General features: G+C 41.6%; 1 pseudogene; it reads left to right on the top strand.

Moving 5' to 3' along the window:
- Nucleotides 1–1538: 1538 nt before the first annotated feature.
- Nucleotides 1539–3081, top strand: LOC119913393 (annotated as a pseudogene).
- Nucleotides 3082–13579: the final 10498 nt, after the last annotated feature.

Raw genomic sequence — 13579 nt, 5'->3', positions numbered from 1 at the left:
GATATATGAACACTTTTGCACATGCTCACAATAAAGCATGTGCTGCAGTGTGGCTGCGCGTCCCGGCTTTTGATCCCTATTCTTAAACCTACGGACGTTTATTTTCATTTCCTCGAGGGGAAATCACACGATCACACGTTTTCTGGAGGCTTTTTCAGAGGTGTGTCAAGCAAACGAGAGTCTTCTGAATGTCCTTCAGAGCTCTTCAAAGTAAAAGCTCTCATAAACTCGGCAAAGCATTGCTGCAAAAACGTTCTCGCGCTTTTATTTCACTTTAGAGGAAGTGATTGTGTGAGTAACTGTATCTGTCATGACAGATCTATTTCAGCACCAGCCGCTATCAGTTTATTTTATTTTTATTTTTCTGCTATTAAAGCAATCTGCCCGCGGGCCAGATTTATTACTGGCCTATTGCCGAACATTGACATAGACACTGAGTTTCAGCCATTGTTTCATGTCAGTTTTGTTGCTAATTGTCTGCAAACATCTGGGGGAAAGCACCATCAGGATCACCAAGTTCACTGAAAAAACAGCTTTCATCTCTTATTGTTATTCCAGTCTAGCAGTCACACCAGCAGAGAGGACAAATATTATAATGAAGATTTAGGAGGGAGTGAAATATGTTTCCTTGCAGCCAGCTGCTGATGGAAATAAATTGTACTCTGTTCTGTCCACTTGTTTCTGCATTTTAAGATTAAGTATTGGCGCAGTGTGACACTCCCTGCTTATCTGAAGAGTTAATGCAGATCCTGAAAAGATTAGTGCAGTAATGCTATCATAATCAGTCATATCGTCTTATTATCTGTGAAAGCCTGAAGGCATGATGTCAGATTACCCTATGAAACCTCACTGTCCGTTGTAATAACTGCAAACATTTTTTTGATTAAATTAAGAAGTCTCTGCCACAAGAGAAAATCTAGAATATGAACAAAATCCCCATAATAGTTATATATGTTCTCTTCTGCCTCGTAGGCGCACAGCTTCTCACAGAAACGCACGAGAGCAGCTGTGCGCCTATGAGGCACGTACTACATGATCATTTTGGATTCGTTTATTTTTTTCAGAGCTAAAACACTCAGTGAATTGATGACAGTGATCTTTTACGTGCGCTCAGGAGGGGCCGAGCCCCGCAGCAGCAGCAGCCTCACCTGACTGTGAGTCTGAGCGCATCACAGTCAGAGGTGAGTCCACAATCAGTCACACTGGGAAAAGACCGGAGCAGAGACCTCACAAACCCATGGGGAGACACAGCTTCGACTGGATTTATTATTACCCACTGCTATTAATTTATCAGTTATTTTTCTACATTTCTGAGGGTAAATACTAGGAGGAGGCTTTATTGAGTATGATTTGCGCTTTGGCTCTCCGGAGTAAGGATCACATTTTAAAAAGACGCGTGCTTAATCTCTGACAGGATCTTATTGAAGACAGTCACCTTTTCCCGTGCTGTTTTATTTTCATTCGGAGTTCAGAGGATGTTTTGTGCGTCAGGAGCTGCTGGAAAGAAGAGAAGCGGTTTTTCATGTGGATATTAATGACCTGTTACCACTTTTAAATCACTCGTTCTGTGTGGGGTGAAAATATGGAAAACTACACGAAGTGGAGTAATTATACCCAGGTTCTGTCGGAGCTGGACGGGGTCGGGCGGCGAGGAGGAGGACGGAAGCGAGGAGGAGGACAGCGGGAGCGGCGGAGGAGGCGGCGGACTGCGGTCCTCGTCGGCTGCGTCTCCTCTCTGCTCATCGTGTCCACGCTGCTCGGGAACACGCTGGTGTGCGCGGCCGTGGTCAGGTTCCGCCACCTGCGCTCCAAAGTCACCAATTCTTCGTCATCTCGCTGGCCGTGTCTGATCTGTTCGTAGCCGTGCTGGTGATGCCCTGGGAGGCCATCACGGAGGTGACCGGCACCTGGCTGTTTGGACGGTTTTGCGGGGTCTGGATTGCCTTGACATAATGTGCTCCACCGCTCCATCTTGAACCTGTGCATAATCAGTGTGGACCGTTACTGGGCCATCGCCAGCCCGTTCAAGTATGAGCGAAAGATGACTCACCGCGTGGCGTTTGTCATGATCGGGGTGGCGTGGACGCTGTCAATCCTGATCTCCTTCATCCCAGTGCAGCTAAACTGGCACCAGGCCGGGGAGGAGGAAGAAGAAGAGGTGAAGGAGGAGGTTGTGGAAGGCAGGAACTTCACAAACAGCAGCAACATCAACATCAACGCCAGCGCCGTCGCCAAGAGCTGTGTCGCCAACCTGAACAAAACCTACGCCATCTCCTCTCCTTCATTAGCTTCTACATCCCGTTGTGATCATGATTGCCACTTACACCCGGATCTACAGGATTGCCAGACCCAAATCCGCCGGTCACATCTTTGGAGAGGGCGGCGGAGCAGGCCCACAACCAAGGTCATGGTGTGAACCGGAACACACCGCAGCAGCACCGGCACAACGAAGAATCCTCATTGAAGTCGTCGTTAAGAAGGAGACCAAAGCCTGAAGACATCTCCATCATCATGGGAGTGTTTGTCTTCTGCTGGCTGCGTTCTTCGTCCTCAACTGCACGGTCCCGTTCTGTGACCCGCCCTGCGTCAGCGACACCACCTTCACGTCTTCGTCTGGTTCGGCTGGGCCAACTCTTCCTCAACCGGTCATTATGCATTCAACGCAGACTTCCGTCGGGCCTTCACCACCATTCTGGGTTGCAACCACATTGCTCAAACAACGCGGTGGAAGCTGTGAACTTCAGCGACGAGCTTGTTTCTTACCAGCATGACACGACATCCACAAGGAGGCGCTGGTCCCTGCGCAGCCGCAGCAACATCTCGCACCATTAACGTCGGGTCCGGCCACCTGGGAGACATGAGCGCTCAGTTTGACGAGGAGTCGATCATCTCCAATGGTTCCCGGAGCCATAACAGACTGCTGCTGCTTCCTGCCACGTCCAGTTCGGATGACCCAGAAATCTCCTTGGAAACGATCACGCCATTCACCTCGGCGGGGGGGCTTGAGAGTGATGCTCTAATACCAGGACAAGTCCACCAGGATGGATAGGACAGAAACTGCACTGAGCTGGATGGCAGCCAAAGCTGAACAGGAAGCATAAACTCAGTTCAGCAGTACTCAAAACTTGCCCGCCACAATTTTGATTCATTTGAAATAATGGGGGACTTTAAGAATTAATAACCCAGTGCTCTTAAAAACCTGGAGAAACATAACACATGAGAGAGACTTGACTGATATGAATGTGTGATTGAGGGAATGCTTAGTTTATAGATTTACTTAGACCTTCTTGACACAGTAAAGTTGGAGATTAACTTGGACCTATTGAATATTTCAAATTATTCAATTAAGCATTGTATGTAAATGTAAAATATTTTATCTGCTCTTTTCATGAAATACCGTGAGACAAGGTGAAGTTAAGTTTATGAAAAAGTAAAATCTTTCAAACAAGAGAGAGGTCAAGCCGTGTGTTCCTCTGAAGGAGGCGTCCAGTGAAGGTCAAGCCTTAGGGGTGGATAAGTGTTCATATTTAAATGTAAAGTAAAGAAGGCGGAGCCTGATATGGGACACAATACACCAGAATTTAAAAGGAGGAAACTGCAAAGAAGCACCTTTAAAGGACAATGCCAGTAATTATGCTTCTTTCAGCCTTTTAATCAAAATTGCCTATTTTGCAAATTACAGACAGCTGTTCATCAAAGCACGCAAAAATATTTTAGTCTCTGCTTTCTGGAAGGAGGTCATTGAATGAATAAATTTCAGTGGTACACAAAGTTCACTGTTCGTTATGTACCTCGCAGGGCTGACCCCAAATAGTTGAAGATAAGATGCTTTGATGGGCAGAGCCTGATTGACTGTCAATGTCACAGTCAGCTTCGCAGCAGAACTAAGATCAGGCCATTTTGGCGATATGGGGGTGCTCAACATCTGATTTTACAGACAACTACCAGTTTTCTCCCAATAAGTTAATATACAGCCTATTACAATACACATTTCAACGTTTAATGCTGTAAATAAGTATGTAAAAAGAAAAAAGGTTTCAATAAATGTTTTAAAGTGTGTGAGTAAATCCAAATTGTGACCCTAACCCTGGGTCATCAGTGCGCATGTGTTGGCGTAGTGTGTATGTGTGTGGCGGCAGCAGAGGAACGCTTGCTGAAGAGACGGAGCTCCAGCTTCACTGGTGTTGTGCTGAGTTGTCTGCACCTCGTGGGACTTTTGGATAATTTATCACCGTTGATGAACCACACAAAGAATATTTTATCGTTTTTAAATAGCCGGCTACTTGAAATAGACCCGCGAGGAACCGCCACGTGCATGCAGCTGTCGGCAGCACGGCATGCACGCAATGGACCGGTGGATGGCAGGCGCGAGAGAGAGAGAGAGAGAGAGAGAGAGAGAGAAGGGTCCTCAAAAAGCCTCAGTTAGCTGGAAATTTACAGTGTAAGTTAAATAGAGACTGCAGCTCTGCAGCTTCTCAAGATTAAAGCGGAGCTACCGTGAGTAACCCCCCCCCCCCCTCACAATCGCCGCGCACAAAAACACATGATTCGACTATCAGTCGACTACAGGCAGGACTTGTGAATTCTGATTCGACTATGTAAATCCTTAATGGGGACAGCCCTAGTACCTCGCAGGGAAAACGTAAATATGTAGAAATTACTTTGTGATTTATATAACAAAAATTTAAACATTCTGTCTACTTGGTCGTAAACAGTTAAAGCCCTCAAATGCAGGCATATTGTTAAGATGAAGATAAGTAACTCAGATGTCAGTAATGCATATCTAAAGACCTGCTGATAACAACTGAATAACGGCAGCTTGTTCTCGTTTATACAGGACAAGCACAATTGACTCATTAAAATGCACATGTGAAGGCACATTGTAGCAGGGCTCACTTTGGCAATATGCTTTTAAATGCTATATTCTCTATGACCGAGTTTGGACGCATATCCGCAGCCATAAACCCTCCTATAGCATTCGGGCGATGCTGTCGTAAAAGACATGTTTCAAGAGTTTCCACAGTCTTAACAGACTTCAGTTGAACAATGTCAGCATGCAGTTTGACACTAACCATTAACAGGTAGCATGCTACAGCTGATAGACAACAACTGGTGCACTACTAAATCTTTCCGGGCAAAACTCCCACTCTAGGATTTGGAGGAAGTGTGCAAGTAGTAGACATACTGTAAATAGACTATTTTGACAGAAATTGTTTGGGCATACTGAACCAAGGAAGGCACACACTGGAACGAACGTCCTGTACAAAACCGGTCGGGACGAATACATGTACAAAAGTATGTGTATTCCTGTATGTGTGAAAATTTAATTGGCAGGAACTTAGGGTTACCCATATTTAGCATTTAAAAAAATGTTGTCCTGTGGAGTTGCAAGCAGGAGCTGTCACTGTTGGTGCATTCAAGGACAATCCAGCATCTGAGAACTGAGATTTGCTTTAACAGCAGGCTTTTTTAGCGAATTCTCATTTGTGTTTTTAGTTTTCTTTCAACAGAGTTCATCAGTGCAGTTGTTTTGGTTGTCGAGTATCAAATTATCAGGTGATGTAGCGTAGTATATGTAATGTTACCCCAAAAACTTATATTTACTGGATGCTAACTGAATGTAATGGACAGTTGACCTATTTTAACAAATATCCACAAATGGTGATAATAATATTCTGAAATTAAGGAAATACATGTAGAAATTGTGCTATTTTTGGAAGAATTATTGTTCCTAACACAATAATATATTTAATTTGTAGTTATTGGGCTGAAATGTAGAATTATAGGCATGGTCCTTTAAAATACATTTGCAAGAAGGTTAGCAGCTAAAGCTAAATAGTGCAAGATTACAGAGGAAGCTTCTTAATGTATGAAAGGAATGTTGAGGTTGTTAAAAATTGGGTCCACAACAAAAGCATTTATGGTTATATTTTTTAGAGACGATGTACATTAATTAACATACAACAACCACAGAAAATGATTTGTTTGGGATCGCAAACACCACAGCTGTAAAGTCTGTACTTTTTAAACAGTACTACCCCTCCCCAAATTTGTGTTCTAACAGGAACTCTCTGGGTTCTAACTGACCCCAAACATCAATCACTGTGTTGGATAAGAAAGTGTATATTTACTTGTCGCTGAATGACTTTTTGACCCGACAAAACAAATACAGTTGTTTATGCGTAGACCAAATAATAATAATAGTAATATTTCCTTATTCGGTATGATAACAATGCTTTATGGTTAGTATTTTATTACCTTCTTCGTGTACACATCTAGGTTTTGTCAAAGGGGGTTAAATAATGTCCGGATAAAAAGGAAAACAAATATTTGAAGGGGGGAAATTTGTTAATTTTGCAAGTAATTATTAGACATCAGCAATACAGTCTGTGACCCAAACAATAAGGAATTATCAACTCCTTGACAAAAACTCCCTCCTCTTTTAAACTGAACCACCACTACATTTATATGTTTTGCATTTAGTTAATGAGGTTATCCTAAGTGTCCTGATAGAGTGAGGCCAACAGCAGAATTCTTACATAATTAACAAGGAACCTATAAGGAGACCAATGGCTAAGTCACCAGAACCTCTGCATGCTTGATGATGATTAAAAACAAAATCAGCATTGAAAAAAGGAGTGAAGACGAAACCTGTTTTTTTTCTTCTTGTTGGCCTTGTTTTTGCTCGACTTGGTTCAGAATTTTGTTTTTCAGTATGTCTCTGCTTGCTGCTTTTATCTTCAGTCAATAGTGGAGTTGAAACAGAGTGGAGGCACCCAGGGGCCACAGAGGGGACGACATCCTGAACCCCACAGGTGTGTTCTACAGGTTCAGCTGTTCAGATTCAGAGTGCATCATCACAGAGTTCCTGTGTTGGTGTATGTGAGAGAGATGAATATTTCAAGACTGTAGTTTTAGGCTGAGTGGAACCATAAACTGATCACCCATTACATTATGACCAGTGGCAGCCATGGTTCAAATTATGGGGGGGATTGAGGGGGTCTGACCCCCTAATAGAGACTTTGACCCCTCCAAAAGAGGCAAAAATAACCGTTCAACTTTCTTAACTGTAACTGTAACTATTTCAATATATTTCCTATATTCCTGCCTTAGATTCAAGAATATTTAAATATGCTATCAGAAACCCCTAAAATGGACCATACCATTTCCTAAACTTGACGTTAGTTAAACATCTTGTCTGTGTGCATCACTGGCAGCTGCTCACACAACAAGCTAATGGAGACACTGTTGGTTAAGAAGTTAGCTATCTAGCTTCTTTAATAAACTTAACTTTCCAACCATCAGAGTTTTGTAATTAAATGTTGTCTGTCAAGTGCCCATGGATGAATGCTAAAGTCAGCTAGTTTCTAACTTTTGCCTTAAGTTACAGTTAAGCTTAGGCATGAGCAGTGAAATTGATTTGTAGAAATGTAGCCTATTATTTAATTTTGAGTCTTTTGTGAGTATTTTCACATTAAGCATGTTATTTGTTTTCACTCTGGAATTTGGGAGTTTTACTTGGATAGGTAATTGAAAAATGTTTAAATCCAGGTGAGTTATTTGAAATGTATGTCTACTGCTTTATTAAATGCATTTTCAGACACATGCAGACACAGTCAACATGAGCAAGAAGAAAGGAGACATTCAACACTTTATTGGTGCTAACAAAAAAAAAAGAGTAAATTGAATCTTAAAACTTGAAATGATAAGAAAGAACGCAGCCTGTATTTATGACAGTGTCTTTGGTTCTGGTTCAGCATTGTGAGGGTTTGTGTTTGAGCGGAAATGTTGGTCTGCTGATGTGTGCTGGTCTGACTTGCTGGCAGTATTGCTCTAAAATACTTGGTGACCTCTGGCTTCAAAAGTTGTTACATGATATGTGGCAACGGTGTAATTAATTTGATTTATCATCATCTACAGACTGCAGACATAAGTCAACAGGCCTGCACTGTACTGGGTTTCCTTTATGACTATATAATTGTCAATGTATAGTTTGCATTTTGCTGACAGGTAAAGTGAATGACACTGATTATCTCATTACCATGGCACCTGCCAGTGGACATATAAGGCAGCAAGTGAATATTGTGTACTCATAGTTGATGAAATTGTGATGACTATACGACTTCGTCAGAGCATCTCCAAAACGGTCTGCAGTGGTCAGTACCTATCAGAAGTGGTCCAAGAAAGGAAAAGCTGTGAATGGTCGACAGGGTCATTGGGTGGCCAAGGCTCACTAATGCACATAGGGCAGGGGCGTGTAATCCAACAGACGAGCTACTGTAGGTCATATTGTTGAAAAAGTGGATGCTGGTTCTGATGTCTGAACATACAGTGCACATACAGTCCATGCCTCGACAGGTCAGGGCTGTTTCATTGGCAAAAGAGAGACCAAACAATGAATGACCAGAAGCTTTCCCCGCATCAGGTAGAGATGCCAAGCCATAACCAGACCTTAACCTTGTTGTTGTTGCCATGTACAAATATAGTGGGAATTAAGTGAGTTTTAAAAATAGACTCAAAAGACACTGCAGGCAGAGGTTGTGGGGTAGAACAGCCTTTACTCTGAAAATCAGTCAATAGTGGAGATACCAAAGGACAGAGAAAAAAAACAAAAAAAATCAAGGAAAGCAGGCAAAAGGCTGCAGGTGACATTGTCGACAATGTGACAAAGGATAGGCTGGGGATTGTATTTATGCTAAGACTAATGATCCACTAGGGAGCAGGTGTGTGAGCAGGATCTGGGGCAGGAAACAAACAGGGACCAATTTTGGAAAGGACAGGGTCTGCAAGGACAGGAAAAGATGTGTGACATGACCAGAAAATGAGGGCAGAAATCAGATGGTGAATCAGACTGTGAGAAGAAAAAAATCTTTTATAAATGTTTGAGGTTGAATGTCAAAAAAATAAATTCTAACATAATTTGAAATTTTGCACAAATATTAACCTCAGGGCAGGGACATTTGTGTTGCAAATGCAGCAAGAAGAGGCGTCACATCACACGTGATTGAGTTTCTGTTTATTCGCCTGTTTGTCCAAAATGTTGCTGTCAGTATGGTCATTACTCCACAGGAAGTGCTGAACTGCAATACAGAGGCTATGAGACTGTCTCCTAAATAAGAGTGAGCACAGACTCTGTAAGGTGCAAAAATGAAAAAAGGAGGACCTCTCCCAGGTGTCGGGGTTTGTGTCACACTTCATTTTTTGCCCATCTAGCAGCTCTGGCACTGTTGGTCTTTAATTCTTCTTTTGTCCAGATGGAAAAATCTCGACAAATGGATTGCCATGAAATTTTTTACAGATAGTCATCCCAGAGGATAAATCCTACTCACTTTGGTGATCTCTATGGTTGACATTTGTAATTGAAAGTGAAATATATACATGCGCACACACACACACACACACCTACATGGATTGCCATGAATTTTTTTGCGTATGTTCTACATACCTTTAAGTTTTCCAGACAATTAATAGTACTGACTTTAGTGATCCTCTGACTTTTTTCTCTAGCTTAGCGCAACCACAAAGTTGACTTTTTAAAATTTAAATATCAATGACTAAATTTGGTTCAGCTATTAATGGTCCCCAAATTATAATTTGTACTTTTTGACTAGTGCCATCTCCACGTTGAAAATTCTGTTTACCTAAATACTTTGGTTTAAGACCACCTGCAAAACATTCTTATAACCTTTAGCTGTATTTTGTGTTTGTGTATTGCTAATATGCAAATGTGTGCATGCTTACATAGTAAACTAAGATCTAAAACATATCATTGCTAGCATTATGACTCATACAGTGTGTCTTATTTGTTTCTATTAAATGTCCACTACAGTTAATGTCATTCAATGATATCTAATATTTTAATACAATCATTGTCACCTTCTCAGTGCTCCTTTAGTGTGTTTGTGCGCTGACGGATGACATTTAATACCACCAATCTTTGTGGGTATTAGATTGAAAGTCTTATAACCTGTCATACAACAATTTTGGTGACACGGTTGAACATCAGTTGTGGACCCTATTTCCAAACACAATAACACTTGAAGATTCTGCAAAACCCCTGATTATGTTTTGTGATGTGTTTTCATTGATCATTCCTACAATAATGTGTAACATCATAGGGTTATGATATGTGTTAGGTTTGGCAGGCCCAGACCCAGAAGCATGCGTAGAGTAAAATTAAAAGGGAATTTATTGCAAAGGTAGTAGGAAGGGAATGGCGTGAGTTGAGGGTTTTCCATTGTGAAAGCACAGGAGGAAGCCAGCATTGGCTGGAGTGAAGCAGGCAGGGAGGAAGACGTGGCTAGCTGACGAATCTCTGGAGCGGCTGAGTAATAACGAGCTGGCAGGTTGCAGGGCGTGATCTTGGAGCACAGGAGAGTAGATGATAGTTGATGAAGATGAGGTGTGCATAATCAGAGGTCTCCGGGAGCCAGGAGAGAGAGTGTGTGTGAACGCCACGCCCACAAACACAACTCAGAGGCCCAATCCCAATGTCCACACTATCAGACTCACAGACTTTGAGGCACGTTCCCGGTAAATACATAAGGGTTTAGGGCCGTCCCACTGTCAAATCGTCAAGTGCGCAAAGGCTCTCTCGCAGGCATTTTGAGCCTGTTTTAGACCCTTTTTGTAAATCCACCCTTCTGCAGACTTTGCTTGAGGGAATTACCCACAATTCATAGCAGTATGACATGAAACACGGGGTTAACAGGGGAAGCCTGGAAGCCAGAGAAAAATCACAGCAAATCTGCCTTATAAGAGACATCAACACTGATGTTAAAATTGTTAGAATTTTGTTTAACATGGATTTAAGATAAGAACACATGAAGTCAGAGGAATGCAATCACCTTGTTACACACTTCATTTATTCTAGTTATTTTAATTGCTTAATGTTGCTGTTTTGACCACCAAAAGTGCAATGATTGACCTCTCCTCCACTCTGTAGGGCAAGAGCCTGCAAGACTTAAATATCAGGCAAAAACACAAAATAGTTGGCAATGTGCTTCAGCGTTGTCAAGGTAACGTGGCATGGTGCCGTCCCGTTCCTGTTTACAGCATTTTGAGCCCTTGCAGCCTTTTGCACTCAATCAAGTGACGGTAGTAAAGTCTGTGAGGGTTCAGGGCTTAGGGTTTAGGGGGGACATTGGGAATGTGCCAGAGAGACAGACAAGACAAACCCAAGGGCAACAAGGGAGGGGAACACAAAGCACAAAGAAAAACAGGGGTCATGGCCGTGACAGTATATTTAAGATAATTTAAAGGTCTTTGTTACGGTTAGGTTAATGTCTGAACACTGGTATAAGTGACACGATTTTGTGCTTTCATACTGAACATTGTCACTGGATGTAAATTGTGGAGCAGCAAAATTGTTCACAGAATTCCTCAGAGACTTAGCGGACAGGCTATCAGAACTTCACACCCAAATCTGCTGGTTCAATTATCGAGTTTTCAGACACACCATCATCTTCAGGATTTAATCGATTGCTGCTTCCTGCAGTGAATGTTCGGCTAATAGGCCACAAACCAGCCCAGATGGTTTTAATGTCACACCTGTCACCGATCAGACGAGACAGGATTAAAACTCCTGTCAAACTTGCTTTGAGCAAAGATGAATGAAATTTCATTTTCAAGCATCAGTGGCTTTATTCAAAACGTTCTCTTGTTAAAAGGAGATTACTCTTTTTTGCAGTATGCAGGGAGCTACAAAAGCATATTTTCAGACATCTATTTGTATCATCAGCCCAACTAAAAGAATAAAGTTTAATTAGTTAAAAGTGAATGAATGGCCCTCCATGGTCTTGTTTTTTTATTTATTTATTGTTTATTTATCTCACTCACATAATGCATATTGTGATGCTGTGGATATATCAGAACAACCATATGTGTCTGATCAAAATGTCTTGGAGTTGTTATTGACATTCGTTGAAAAGGAAACACTTCAGAAACATTTGGAGTACAATATCTAGCTGCAGGTTTGTTACCAGCTGATCATTGTAGGAACATCCTGTGATCACAGCACCGTACCAGACATCAACCTAGATTTAACATTTCTATGCTAATTTAGTATTTAATTTCATGTGAAACACAGTGAATCAGTTCATCTGAGACTGGTGAGACAGCGATGAGGGGACGGTCAGACACTTATCATCTCCTCATGGAGAACATTCATCCAGCCCTTCCCTTATTAATCTCTAAGCCAGTTGTATTTTTGTGGAGGTGTCTCTATGTCTAAATAAGTGAGATTCCTCAACCTCTTATACATTTTTCATCTGTACACAAAACACCAGACATTTGAAAAAGAAACATTTAAAGCTCAAACTAATCAAAATTTCAATAATAACGGTGAATCAAACTACTACTTAATGGAGTTTTCAAGTTTAAGGTACAGTGAAACGCTTAAATACATACATAAATACATACCATTCCAACTTTAACATTTATAAAGTCATTTTTAAATTTAGGCCCTATTTTTTTTTTTACATATTTTGGGATGGATACAAAAGGTTTTGGAATTGGTCCAGTGGATCGCCTCAGCCACAACTTGGGCTGCAATGGCTCCAACGTAATCCTTGGGGACAAAGACTTAAAAGTGCTTGTTTTTGCCACTGACAGGCTCACATTGTTATTCTCAGTTATTGTCAGTGTTTGACAACATCATGGAAAGGATCGCCACAGAGATAAACCTTTTTGTTTAACCAGAAACAGCCGCTAGATCACTGTTGAAAGCCACCAGAGTCAATTCACAAAAACCATTTTACCTAGCAGAACAAGGGAGTTACACATCTACTGCTGCCTTGGCCGGTTAGTTTGTGTTACTGTGTGAGTTTGGTGTTTTGAAAACTTAGTTTGGATCCCTACATGCGGATGTCCACGTTTGATCTCATGCACTTGGGTGATGTTATGCAGTCCTGCCAATGGTGTCACACTATTGCATTGATCTATAGGTAGCGGAAACAGGCCAAGATGTCTTGCAATGCACCGGCAAAGACAGGGAGGAAGACAAATGCAAGCTAGTCAACGTGGATGTTAACAATGTAAGGATTAAAACAAAATCGGCTATGTAAGTGTTTCAGAAAGGAAGAGGAGAAAGGAAATGCAACCAACACATTCTCAAACAAACTCATCACATAAGGATGCTTGTTCAAGACCTCTTGGCTTTGCTTTTTAACGCCCTGGGTACCCCTTTAGCGAAGTTTTTTTTTTTTCGACATTTAGGGCTCTGTGGTCAAGTTAACAACAATAAATATGTAACGTCCAGTTAGACTTACAAAATAAAACGTTAACATTGCGATAGGTCACCATTTTGAAATGGCATGTTGTTAACTTTGTGAAACGTTCCAATTTGGTTAGGTTTAGGCACCACAAGTACTTGGCTAGGTTGAGGAAAAGATCATGGTTTGGGTTAAAATAACTACGTCACGTACGTCAGTTAAGTTTTGTAACTTAAGTAATGTTCCTTGAGTAATGTATGTTATGTAACCCACGTAACTTAAATAAAAACATTTAATGTTGACATTTTGTTTCACACGAGAAGAGAACACCCGTCTCCCAGTCAAAAGTCCCATTTCTGCCCACCCAT

Source organism: Micropterus salmoides, unplaced genomic scaffold (assembly GCF_014851395.1).
Source record: "Micropterus salmoides isolate LMB-PRFRI ecotype aquatic unplaced genomic scaffold, ASM1485139v1 Ms_hic_scaffold_2, whole genome shotgun sequence".
NCBI classification, from domain to species: Eukaryota; Metazoa; Chordata; class Actinopteri; order Centrarchiformes; family Centrarchidae; genus Micropterus; species Micropterus salmoides.
Note: the sequence above shows the minus strand (reverse complement) of the source record. Positions and strands in the feature narration are given on the sequence as shown.